The sequence below is a fragment of the Strix aluco genome, chromosome 17 (assembly GCF_031877795.1).
Source record: "Strix aluco isolate bStrAlu1 chromosome 17, bStrAlu1.hap1, whole genome shotgun sequence".
NCBI lineage: Eukaryota > Metazoa > Chordata > Aves > Strigiformes > Strigidae > Strix > Strix aluco.
Window position 1 is genome coordinate 16,336,702 of NC_133947.1, and position 13,012 is coordinate 16,349,713.

Here is a 13,012-nt window from a genome sequence, read left to right on the forward strand (position 1 = left end):
TCCATCGAACAATGGGAATCTGGCCGGGAGATCCTCACTTGGGTTGCAAAAATGACCCGACTCCTGAGAGAGGGTTTCCCATGGAGGTGCTGGCCAGCAGTGAGCAGGGCTTGCAGGCTCCTCCATTCACATCGCTGTTGCAGGAGGCTCAAAGGTTTCCCTTGTGCACCGCTGGGCAACAAAGGTCTCCAGTGTCCAGTGGGCAGACAGAGAGACAGTTCCACCCAGATGCATAATGGCTGGTTTTGGTGTTTAAAACAACTAACTTTTCTGGAAATGTAGTTGATCTACCTGAACAAATAACTGAACAAATGTCAGCTCCTTTAGATTTCTTAAAATTCTTTACATTTTCAGCTAAGCTCCAGAAAACCTTGTAAAGTTTACATTTCCTCGGTGTTTTCCGGGGAAAAAAACCCAACTTACTGTCCCCTCCCTGCCATGTCATCTGCAATGTGTGGCCAGAGCAGGTATCTCCACGGCTCCCATCCCTGCAGCAGGAATCTGACAGGGATGCAGGAAAGCTCCTTTGTCTGTTATTGAATAACCCAGAAGAGGGTCCAGCACATGGCGGGGTGATCAATAGCTCACAGGTGATTATTTTGCAAATTCAACTCTTTTCCTCATTTCAGCAGGCATGCAGGTATGCACACAGATTGCATTTTCTATGTCTTCAGGACTGTTGAAGAGTTTCAGGTTTTAGCTTGGTGGTTACTGGAAGACAGTTCAGGCTGGGCTGTTTGCACCAGTGCGAGAAGGGGAGTGAAGGATTCCCTGGAGGAATCTTGTTCTGTACCTTCTCCTTCTGGCTCCTTGGCTTTGCAAGGCGAAGCTCCCTGCGGTGGGTCCTGGGGAACTATACCAAGTGCTCATAACTCTGCCGATGTGGTCACCCACTGACTTATTTGAACCAAATTCACTTAAAAGTGAATTGAACATTTAAATTACCTACATTTTCTTTTAGAGTATGACAGAACCTGACCCACTGAGCAGAAACTGCTATTTTTCCTTTGAATGACCTGAAAGGTGAAAAAAGACAGTAACAGTCCTCAAGACACTGCACGGAGCTACAATTGCAATTAGTTTTTGCAACAGTACGGTGCAACTTTTCTCCTGTACAAGTTCCCTACCAATTCAGCACAGTGTGACACGTGAATGATGTCACTTGCAGCGCAGCCACCCCTGCAGTGAGGTAAAGCATCTATTCAGCATCGCCCCTTAACGATGCACAGCGGTGGAGGGCCGGAGGTGAAAACCATGCCTGCAAGGGGAATATGATCAGCTAGTTGAAACGTCTTTTATTTGTAAATGAATGCCCTCCCTCAAGCTTGGCTCTGATGCGGTAGGGTTTTTTTTCCAAGAGGTTCCTGCTATTTACCCAACTTTCCAGCTGGGCTTCTCCGAGGCACAAAGAGGCAGGACCTGCCTGAGTTTGTACAGTGAGTCAACAGCTCAGCAGGGGATTAGAGCCCACAATCCTGCTGGCATCGCTGCCTTGGCTCGAACCACTGGACCATGCAGCCTCATTTTGTTCCTGGTACTCTCTGCTGGTATGTGGTTTGTCAGGAAAAAAGCCTCAGCGTGGCTAATAAAGGAGGCGCTTTACAAAGCGGTAAAAAAAAGCCCTCCTCGTTCCAGCGCTTGGTCCCAGTCATGGTGGTGTAGGGGTCAGGCTCCCTGTGTGAGTGGTAATGGCAGGTTTCCCGAAGGCTGGTGGGGAGGAAGCTGAGGAGCAGCACCCGGAGGCAGCCAGCACAGAGCCCTGGCACCCACTGCTGCCAGGCAGGCGACCGTGTGCTGACACACCGTGACGAGCCGCCCCAGGCCAGCCCTGGCTTGCAGAGGACAAGCAGAGGCAGCCAGGTCAGACCTTCCCTGCTGGGAAGAGTCCCCAGGCCTCCCCCTCGCCGCTGGAGACCTGCCTTTCCTGGGGTCCCTTCCGACCTCAGAGGCCCGATACAGTACCTGATGGCAGATGTGCTACTAGATAACAGAAAAGCAAAGGCCCCGCAGGGAAGTCCAGGGGCACAACACGCTGCTTGGAGCCCTACATGATGCAGCAAGGGCTAGTGGGCATTGGGTTCCAAGTCAGGACTAGCCACAGGCTCTGGGAACGAGGAAACCAGACCCAGCGCTACCCTGTGTGTGACACATCCCCTCCGTCCTTCGCTCCTCGGCGAGACAAAGAGGGCTGAGTGTGCAGCACACCTCCAGTCTCATTCCTCCTGTTTGTGACCACCAATCTGACCTCCCCAAAGGTTTCACCCGTGGCCATTGCAGCCACGCTGCGCACCCGGTGCACCCCTGCAGCACCCAGGGCACCCATGCTGGGGGTGCGGGGGTGTGTGGTGGAGCAACTGCTCCCCTTTCCATCTGCATCTCTGGGAGGGGGCTGTTTGCCCTGACACACCCAAAACACACGGCTCAGATCCCTCGGTGATGGGGATGGCTCCTGGGACTGGCTGACGGGTGTCCCGCACCCACATCGCGCGGTGCTCGGGGGCTGCGGGCAGTGGGGGGGCAGCCCCGGACGCTCACCCAGGACTGACCCTCAGGAAGGGTCTGTCACCCCTTGGAGCTGCAAAAGGAGGGCGCAGGAAGAGGCTCTGCAGGGCCCGGAGGTCTGGGCCGGGGCGGGGGGGGGAGCGGCTGGCGCAGCCGTGCGAGCTGAGCCGGGCAGGGTGAAAGGGGGGGGGGGGGCGCCGAGCAGGGGGTCCTGGGTGCCTCTGCGGGACCCTGCCCGTGGGTCGCGCGGGTCGTGCGTGAAAACAACCGCGGCGGCATCCCTCCCTCCCCCCTCACCCCCCTTCGGGCCGGCCGAACCGGAGCCCAGCCGCCGCCGCTCCCCCCGCACTGCCCGGCGCTCCCGCACCCCCCGGCGCGGCCCGTGGGCGGCTCCGCGCGGGGCGGAGCGGGGCGGGCCCGGCGCTGCGGAGGGGGAGCGGCCGCTCCCCGCCCCGCCCCGCGCTGCGCTGCGCTCCCGCCGCACGGCGGGCAGGCAGCAGGCAGCAGGCAGGCAGCAGGCAGGGCGGGCAGCGGCCGCTGCGGCGTGGGGCCGCGCCCGGGAGGCGGCGGCGGAGCAGCGGGCTGAGCCGAGGTGAGCGCCCGGGCGAGCCGGGGAGGGGGTCAGGCAGCGCCGGCAGCCCCAGGTGCGCTGCCTGCGAGGGAGAGGCAGGCAGGGCTGCAGGCAGGCGCAGACCCGCCGCTGGGAAAGCTCTTCCAAGGCGGGCCTCCCCTCCTCGGCAGCGGAGGGAGGGAGAGAGGGAGAGAGGGAGAGAGGGAGGGCAGCGCATCCCGCACCGTGTCCTGCCTGCGTGCCCGCCGTGCGGGGCGGGATGCTGCGGCCGGGGCGCGGCTCCCCGCGGGGGTCCGGCCGGGCACGGGGAGGGGGGACCCCGCGCTTCCCCCCCGGGAAGGAGCAAAGCGGAGTGCGGGGACGCAGCAGCGCGATTCGGGTCCTTGCACCGGGATGAGCCAGCCCCGGGGAGCCGTAGCCCTGAGCTGCGGGTTGCCGTAATAGCATTTAACTGCCGGGCTGGGATTTCAGGGGGACGATTTACATTAGAGGGAGAATGTGGAGAGAGCCAGGAACAACTTGGAATGGGTCCTCGCATATTTCTGTGGTTATTTTTGGAGTATCGTCATATGGCAGGAGGTGGGCTCTGGAGGTATCCTTGAGCTCAGCATTTTCTCCATAGGCTGGTTACCCGGGAGATTGTACTAGAGGACCTGCGTGGCCCTTTTCTCTATCAGTGGTTTCTGTATAAAACACTATTTATCTTTGCTGTTTGCGCAGGGGTATTGTTTCCCTCTGACATGCCCAGCCTTCAGCATGTTATGGGGGGGACCCTTCTGTGGGCAAACAATGGTCCGGGGATGCGTGGTTGAGTATTCACAATGTGTTGCAGGAGCAGGCGATGGAAAAGCTGTGTTTGATTCAGCTGTGGATGTTGTGAGGTGACTCCTGATCAGGCCTCTCTCCACTGCCGTGGATGAGGTGTGGCTTCTCCAGCATCCCTAGAGAGACCAGCCCATGCATCAGTCTCCTTCCTGCACTTAGCTGCCGCTTTCCCTCCAGCTTTCTCATGCGAGACTTGTCCAAAGTGATTTTTGCTTCCAAACAGCTGGAGATGCGGGAAGCACATTGTTACCAAGGTCTGCTCCTTGGGGCTGCCATGCAGATCTCTGCGTCCTTTGCTGGAGGACTCTGTGTGTGTCGGGTCCCTTTGCCCTCGGCCGCACAGGCTGGAGAGCTGCTCTGGGAGCCTTCGGTTACGTGTCCTTGTTGCTGTCAAGCGAGTTTGGAGCTGAGGGAAGGCTGGGTTTGGGCGATGATGCTTGCAAGAAGGGAATTACGCTTTAATTATATTTTTTTTGAGTCTGGTTTGATAGGCACGGAGCCTGTCTGTGGAGGCCTCCCCAGGGTGCTCAGAGCCGTGCTCTCGGTGAGGACCCCGGCCTCCGCTGCCCGCAGGGACGCAGGGCATGTTCTGGAAGCTGTGGCAGACCCTGGCTGCTGTAGAACCTGGCAGGTCCACAGCCACCCTCTTTCTCCCAGAGCCTTCCCCCCTTACACAGGGGTAACTCCGTGTTTGGTGTCAAAGGACCATGACGTACCTGTCCCTTGGGGGTGCGAGCCACCTCCCTGCCTGCAGCCCCTGCGGGGAGCGGAGTATTCACGGCTCCTCTCCTCTTTGCGCCATCCTTGTGCTGTGTTGATTGCTTCGGCTGCAACTTCAGAGGGTAATGCGGGCATTAAACCAGACATCACCGTAAACAGCAGAGCCCTGGGTTGGGCTGCAGGGGGGTACAGGGTGTCTCGGGGGGCGGGGGATGCAGCTCTGGGTTAGCTGCAGAGCCTTGTGTTTGTGCTGACAGCAGGCTGCTTTGGCTGCAGGTGATGTGTTATTCCCCTGCTGTTTTGGTTGCTTCTTGATGTTGTAGCTAGAACTGTCCAGACTTTTTATTTTTACCAATTTTTGAGAAATCACCATTTTCCAGAACTCTCAGGGGAGATGTTTTGTTTTGGAGGAAGCTTCTAAAAAAGGTTTTTGAAGTCCAGTGTTGTATTTCTAGTCAAAAAGCATGAGTGTGGATGAGAGTCTGTGTTCTTGGTGTGCTGAAGGTGAAGGTTTTAGTACCTTTCCTGTCCAGTGCAGGCATGGAGCTTGCTGGGCCCCCTTTCCCTGGGCTGCTGCCATGGTTGCCACCACCACAACAACCTCCCAGGGTAAGTGTCTTCTGGCATGTGGTTCATGGGCGGCCAGGAGGGGCGGCTGGGTCAGCTGAAGAGGTCACTGCAGTGTAGAATGGGGTAAATCTTAAAAATCAATTTTCTTCCCCCAGGCAGTTGAGCTCCCTGTTAAGCTCAGGGTGATGACCTTGGTCCTGGTGAGGAGCTGGATCTCTCATTGGTTTACAGAATAACCTTTCATGCTTTCTGCTGGCAGCACCGAGCCCTTGTCCCGTGTGTAACTCCGGCGTCACTCTGCCTTGCCTGCGTTCCTCCTTGCTCCAGCACTGCTGATGACTTCTGCGTTACTAGAGGAGGTTTTCAGAGACAGAGCAGTCAGGTGCCTGATTAATTTTGTCCTTAAAAGAAGAAATCTTTCCCAAAAGCTAATTAGGATTTCTAAATTAGGAATTCACAGAGAATGACCTGTTGGTTAAAGGGCAGGGGTGGGCTTGGCTCTTCCTGGGCCTGCTCTGAGTTTCCTGCCCAGTCTCGCAGACATCGCTTGAGTGTCCTTTGCCTTAATTTTATTTGGCTCTGGACTGGGGATATTTCCCTGCTGCCTTGGGCACAGCGCTGTGGCGCCTGAGTGACAGCTGGGATACCGATGGGGAAGCAAGCGTGTGCGAGGAGATGGGCTGAGTACGGGCTTAAGCTTTGCGACAGATCAGCGTGGGCGTCTGTAAGGCCTGTGTTTGGATGTATAGTAGACTTTCATGTGGTGCCTGTCACTTGGAGGTCTGAGCCGAGTCTGAAGCTCTGTTTTAAGCATAGAAGCAAAAGAAGAAATGTGAAACGGTGGAGGTTCCTGAGTCCCCGGTTGTTGGAAGCTCCTGTGCAGGAAGACTTGTGCAGCTACAAATACTTGATTCTCATAGAGCATCTAAAAATGTGCTTGCGCTGAGGCTGTGACAGTGATGGCTGCGAGGCTTATTGTTCTCATTAGAGCAGTCGGGTGGCTCTGAGTCAGCAGGTTTGGATTTGTCACAGCCAGGGTGATTGTTCCAGGGAGACCTGTGAGGTTCTCTGGTGCTGAGTGGAGGGGCTGGCCCTGGCTGTCTCCTCCTGTGTGGGGATGTTGGGGTTTGAGCCCAGACTCAAGCTCAGTGTTGGCTTGTGCTGTCACTTGAGTCTGGAAGGAGTTGTATGTATTTGTGGGAGCGGGACGACAGTCTCCTTTGGGACCTCCTTTCCAACACCTGCCCTGTGCCATTTGGGTCTATGAAGTTGAGCATCACTACTGGCAGTGAGGCAGCTTGCCGAGTGAACCAGTCTTTCTCGTGCACGTCACCTTGTCTGGATTACAGGAGATGGGAAGCATGGTGGGAGGAGACCATCTTTGACTGGGACATGTTGCAGGATTTCCCTGTGGCTGCAGATCCCTGTTTCCTCTCCTCCCAGCCCTTGGGTGGAAGCTTGTGGGTTGTCCAGGACCTAAGTGTGCCTTAAAGAGAAGAGGAGGAGATCTGGGCAACCACATCTTCCACCATGGAAGCCGTGGCTGCTTTCTGCAGCAGCTCTACTATCCACGCAGCATGCCCCTGGGGCAGAGCGGGGCGCTGGGCCCAGGCCCCATGGATGTCCCTTGTCTTGGGTGACGGTGGCTCCCTCTGCCCTGCCTTGCTCCAAGGAGGTGAACCGTTTGGGAGTGCATGGAGGCATCTGTACCAAGAGCTGTTGGGCTGAGCTTTTGTACAACTGGGACTGGAGCCAAGGTTTGCTCTCCTTGTGCTAGACAGGGAGCTGTGGGACTGTGTGGAAAGGGGCAGTCATCCCAGAGCCCCAGCTGGGTGATTTGGTGCAAATACTTCATGTCCGCTTGTCCCAGGACACAGCTGAGGGTGCTCTGATTTGAAACTGAGAATTAGGCAGTGCCCTGCCTATAGTATGTGCATGCTCATGCATGCTCCCGGGTTTGCCATCTGGAAAGATGGGAGTAGCAGACAGAGCCTTAAAATCTGGATGATAATGCTCTGGAAGAGGAATTTCTTTCCACCTTTTGCTGATGTCTGTCTTTTGCCCTCTGGGGGGGGGGGGCAATACTAGTGCCCCAGGCTGGGTCTGCCCCGTGCAGAAGCTGCTGTGTCCAGGAGCAGCCGGCTCTGGGTAAGCAGCATCCCGGGTCCGGTGTGATCACAGTGCAGAGAGGAGACTGGGCTGACCCTATTGTGCTCAAAACACGAGACAAATGAGGCTGAAGCTGCAGATTTGCAGTTGCCAGCAGGTCAGCAGTTTTACTTGGGCACTTGGCCTCTTTGTGGAGGTGAAATACGGTGGCAGCTTAGTATCTGCTCCATCCCCCTTTCAGAAACCAGCCCTCTGCCCAGCAGCTATAACTGGACCCCGTGGCCACCCCACTGGGCTTTGCTGTCCCCGAGCCCTTCTCGGTGCCCAAGACTGATGCTCCTTTGCAAGGTATTGGGGATGAGGTGGAAACCAGGACCAGGTGCTGCGCTAGCGTAAAACGCACCCTGCGTTTGAGGCAATACTGAATGAGGATTCACAGCCCAGCCCTGCTGCCAGGTTCCACCCACCGGCTCCTTCCTCCCTCTGCTCCTACTAACCCACTGCCGGGGCCCCGCTCGCTCGCTGCCTGGCAGCAGAGCGGAGATGTGTGCTGGTATCCTTCCCTGAGTATCATCGGATGGAGAGGAAAACACAGGGTGGAGTCATCTCTCGCACAAAGGAAATGTTGAGGTATCGTTTCTGCCTTTGGTGGATTTTTTAGGTGGCTGGGGAGAGATTAAACAGGATCTTAACACATTCACAGCCCCCTTCCCACCTCATTTTCCTGTGAATCTGTTGCTGTCATGGTATCTTTCAGAAGATATTTTTAGCTTTGCCTTTTTTTTCCCCCCCTCTCCTCGTATCAGGCTTTTGAAGGGAAACGCGTTTCTATGCGAGAACAGAATGAGCCATTTCACGAGACATTTTGTTATGAGCAGAAGGGCCGGGAAATCTGATTGTGCGTTTTAAATGACACATTCCCCTTTGTAATCAGCTAATCGTACTCGCTGGGGTGAGTGCCAGCAGAAAGCTCTCCCGGCCGGGCCAGAGGCAGGCAGGTGCGTACCCTGGCAGGCTGCGGGGTGGAAGTGGGGATGGACCAGCCCTTCGCATCCTCCTCCTGCCCATCCACACAGGACCGTTACCCAGGTGGCCACGCATGAAGGGCTGCAGTGCTGGGAGGGGTCCTGCAGGCTTTTCTCCTTAATGATCCTATTGAGGAAGCAGTACCCCCTGTGTGTGAGAGAAGCAATTAAATGTTCTAAATAGGTGCGCTATGGATCTGGCAGTGTTTCTGCTGGCAGGAGCTCCTGCTGAGCGTGGGATGGCATGGCACCTGACAAAGCTTTGGGTCTCTGCTTTGCCGGTGATGAGAGGGACGTGGCAAAGGACTCAAAGTGGGAGAGTGGTGCTGTGTTAAGGCCTAAGGGGTGGTCATGCAGCTGGGTCTGCTGCTTGCTATGGGAAGGTGCAATTTTTGACAAGGATGCTAACCCAACATTGATGGTGAAGTTTAGGGTGGGAAACCTCCAGTCTGAATTCTCAGCAGTGTTGCCTTTTAGGAGATTTACTGCAGGTCCTGATAGATGAAGGTTCTGCAGAGTGAACTGGCCAGAACGAGAGAAACCTCCCTTGAGGTCTAATCTGCCTGTGGGTATATGCATGCCTGTGTGAGGCCATTCCCTCTGCAAATTCATTGGGGCTCTTCTTCAGGGAACCAAAAAATGCTTTCTGGTAGTATGGCATGAGTAAATCCCTGTTGGTCGCCCTGGTCTCGTGTGCGATACATCTGTAAGCAACGCAGCTGACTTTAGGGGGATGGTTGGAAGTACTACAGGATGTAGAGAAAACACAGCTGGCCATGCTGTGTTTTGGTGGCAACTTCTACCATCACTGTAAGCCCACCTGGCCACTTCTGTGCTGCTGCCAGAGCTTTGGAGCTCAGTCCCCCTCTGCTGTGGTGCTGCTGGCTGTGGCCGCCTGCTGTGTGTAGGCAGGGCAACCTGGAAGGCCCATGGTGTTGTGGTCCATGGTCGCCTCCAGCTGAGCACTGGCCGGGCTGTTCCTTCTCTGCTGGTTGGAGCTGATGTGATCCCAGTGCGTGGTGAGCCGTGCACAGCTGGACTTCCCTCTGGTCCTGCTTCGTGCTTGGCTAAGCTGCCCTGGGGCTGCCACACTGCCCTGCCCTGTTTATGTTCCTGCTCTGGTGGATGTGGGAAGGAGACAGTATGAATCCTTGTCCCCTTTGCTGGACCCATCAGCACTTTTGCAATGTGCTGGCCTAGATTTGAGTGAGCTGGGCTCAGCGTATTGCTCCCTCCTAACCCCAGCCAGCCGTGCTGGTCAGGATCTGCCCCTTGCACAGACTGTAGCCGTCGTCTGGCTGCCGTTGGTGTCCCAGCGCCTGCTTCCATCGCCAGCACTCGTGCTCACCCTGTCAGGGTCAGGCTGGACGAGTGGGATGACGATGTTGTGACAATGTGGGTCATTGTGGGATGTTTTCAAGCCTGGGGCACTGTCTGTGGCTGAGATGGTGTATGCACCAGCCCGGCGCCGGGGAGAGCTGCGTGGCAGGAGATCACGATGCAATCTAGCATGGATTTTCACTAGCAGGAGTGTTATGGGCAGCTGCTTGTTTGCAGGCAGAAGTGAGCAGGGTTGGGGGAGGGTCTTGCTCCCGCTGCCTGTGTTCTCAGAACACTTCATTAATATGATACTAATTGATGCAGTAGCTCAGATCCCAAAATGTCTATAGCTCAGAGCCTGCTGTGGTGCGCCAGCCCCAGTGAACGCTGCTTCACGCGGCAGAAGATGGGAAGGAGGGACAGCCGGTGTCTGATGGAGAGCGCAGGGGCTTTGTTTGGCAGCGTTAATACAGGCAGGTTGGGAAGCGTTGAGTGCCGCTGCCTTGCTTTGGTGACTGCATCCTCCATCCTCCCTCGCAGGAGGAACATGGTGCAGCTGTGGCAAGCCCCAGGTGCTGGGGCCACTGGTGTGATACCCTTTCTTCTGGGTCTGTCGAAAGCTGTCTGCTCCTGTGCCTGGCTCTGCGTCTGCCTGCCCGTCTCTGCTGTGCATCTCTTGACTTGCCCTTGAGCTGGGATGGGAGAAAGCCAAGTGTACAAACCCGGGAGCAGCACGGGGCTCGCACAGAAATCGCTGGGCTTGGCAGAATAGGAGCAGGGCCACGGAGACTGTGCCGAAGAGGGGAGAGAGCCCCGCGGATTCCCACGGCTTTGTGTGACAGTATGTGGGTGGGAGCAGGAGCTGCTGGTGTTGGAGTCCATTCCCCATACCAGCATGGCCTGTTTGGGGCACCGTTGTGAGCTGCCTCTGGGAGAGGGCAGAGCTCTTCTCCTGATGGGGCTCTTTCTCTCCTTTGGCTCGTTAGCCGATGGGCTGTGACATCTGCACAAGAAGGAGGCAAGTGAAGGAGAGAGAGGTCTGTCGAGGCTCTGGGGCAGAGGGGTGTGGGGATGTAGGTAATGGCATGGGATGTTCACATACCAGTGGCATTCCTTGGTCCGTGGGCAGCACAGGCTCTGTGTGTCATTGCAGGTGGGTTGGGAAAATGCCATTTCCAGGACTGGGAGAGCAGCGAACTGTGCACCGGGACGTGCATTCAGCGTGGAGGAGTTTGGGCCCCGTGACACCGGCCCCGCAGTGGGGGTGGATGGGGGGACGTGGGGCTGTGGGTGCGGCCAGCACTGGTGCCACCTGACCGGGTACAGCCCCGCTCCCCACGCAGTGAGTGAAACCACTCGACTGGTGGCTGCGAAGGGATCTGTCCCTGTGGGGCAGGGGTGTATGAGAGCCAGCGTGCAGTGGCATATGTCCTGCTTGTGCTTCCCCTCGTGTGACAGCGGCGGAGAGCTGGGACAGGACCACGCACGTGGCAATAGCTGTAACTCCCTTCTCTCTCTGTATCTCTCATCCAAATCATTGGGGGGCGCAATTTCTCCCTGCTTGGAGGTGCCAAAGCTCCTGGCCTTATTGCATCAGGTTTTCTGTCTGGGGGACAGCAGCGGGTCCGGTTCTTGTCCTGGAGGCTGGAGCCCCACGTGGTAGCTGCCCAGCCACAGATCCATCGCTGCATGTCACCATGCTGCTTGGGGACTCTGTCCATGTGGAAAGTGGGGCAGCTTTTATGCCCCTCTCTTGGGAAAGCTGCTGTGGATGGGTGTCGCTCAGGGCAGGCTGTGTTGGGCTACACCCAGATGGTATTTGCTTGTGGAGAGTGAAAGGTTTTTGCTGAATCCATGGGAGAGGTGGGTGCTTTGCATAGGTGGGTCCTCCTGCCTGCTTTGCTTCTGTGCTTATGGGAGGATGGTCTTTGCCTACCGAAGGTACGTTTGAAAATTAACCCTTGGAAAAGCAGAAGGTATCCTTGCTGTGCTGTGAGACAGCTTCCTCCTTCATGTAGCTGTGGTGCCTGCTGGGCAGTTTTTCCTCCCCTATTAGATGCAGTTGTCATCTAAAAACTGACCCTGAAAATGCTGTTGCAGGATTGGGGCTGTTCCTATTAAAACTGCTGATTTTACTCCTGGTGTGCCAGAGCTGCTGGTCACTCCACGGATGGGTGAACGAGGCTGGCTCCCATGGGTGCTGCATCACTGACCTGCATCATTACCCGGGGTAAAAGTCCTGCCCACCAGATGTTGCCCTCGGCGTTACCACAGGGACCGTGCCGGTGAGCCAGAGGGATGGGTGACAATGGGGTGGCACAGATGGCCCTGAAAGGAGAACTTGGGCAGCACCGGGCGGTGTGAGCCAGGAGGGTATCTGTTTCATTTCTCGGAGGTGTGTTGGTTCTGCGGCACTGCCTGTAGTAAATATTTGCTTTTATCACTCAAATGAGCAGAGCTGGCTCGCAATGCACGCAGTGGGCAGACTGGCTGCGTGAGAAGGTGCTGTTTTCACATCAGTCTTTTTGAGAGTAAAGCAGCATCTAACATAATCTGGAGCTTACATTCTCCAGCAAGCAGATTTGTATGGAGTCTAAACACAGTGCTCGAGCCGTGCGGGCACCATCTTGTGATGAATTATCTGGCTAACGTCCTTCCGTGCACTTGCCATCGTCTCTGGGAAGGTTTTTTTTTTTTTCTTTTTAACCAAATCTGATTTCTTCTTTGCAGGTTCTGAATTGTGCCCAAGCAGAGCGCTGAGAGCAGCCCCTGGAAGCAGTGTGAGTTTATCCTGAAAGCTTTTATTCTTCTTTCCAGATCCCACATAAGGCTGAGTGGATTTTGTAGCGTAGAAGGGGTTGCTCAGCAGGGAGCCTGTGCTGCAGGGAGGCTTGTCTGCCAGAAACCCCCAGCAGGACTGGAAATCTGGCCTGCTACCACCAAAGCACAAAACTGCTGGGCTTGGGCTTGTTCTGACTTCCTTTATGTGTTGGGATTTTTCCTGGTTTAGTTAGGAGTTGGGCAACAGCCCCTTTGCCAACAGGAAAGCTCCTTCTGGCTGCCCAAGTCTTTGCCCGCTGATGGAGCGGCTCTGGGACGTCATACTTAGTGCTGAGTTTTCATGCTTTCTGTTGTGCAGAGGATTTGAGGCAGGTGGCCTGTCTGCAAACCAGCCATTGTGCTTTGTTGGGTGTGGATCTGAGCCCAGGGAGTTGGTCCTGGGCTCATGGGAGCTGGGCATGGCCAGCTTGAGGCATGTCCCGGTGAGGCTGGCTCCGCCGGGCAGCTGGGAGCGAAGGATGAGAGAGGACAGCGATAAGTCTGAGCTGCAGGATTAAATTGCTGGGATGCCTGAAAGAGTTGAGGGCTT

At 56.1% G+C, this 13,012-nt stretch overlaps 1 protein-coding gene across 12 annotated transcripts in view; it reads left to right on the forward strand.

Annotated features, from left to right (window-relative positions):
• Positions 1–2,959: 2,959 nt before the first annotated feature.
• Positions 2,960–13,012, forward strand: part of EPB41L1 (erythrocyte membrane protein band 4.1 like 1) — a 71,037-nt gene continuing 60,984 nt past the window's right edge. For all 12 annotated transcript variants that reach the window (XM_074842837.1, XM_074842836.1, XM_074842840.1 and 9 more), the window contains exons 1-2: positions 2,960–3,094; positions 12,373–12,422. The gene's annotated coding sequence lies outside the window, so the exon portion shown is untranslated. The remainder of the gene's footprint in view (positions 3,095–12,372; positions 12,423–13,012) is intronic.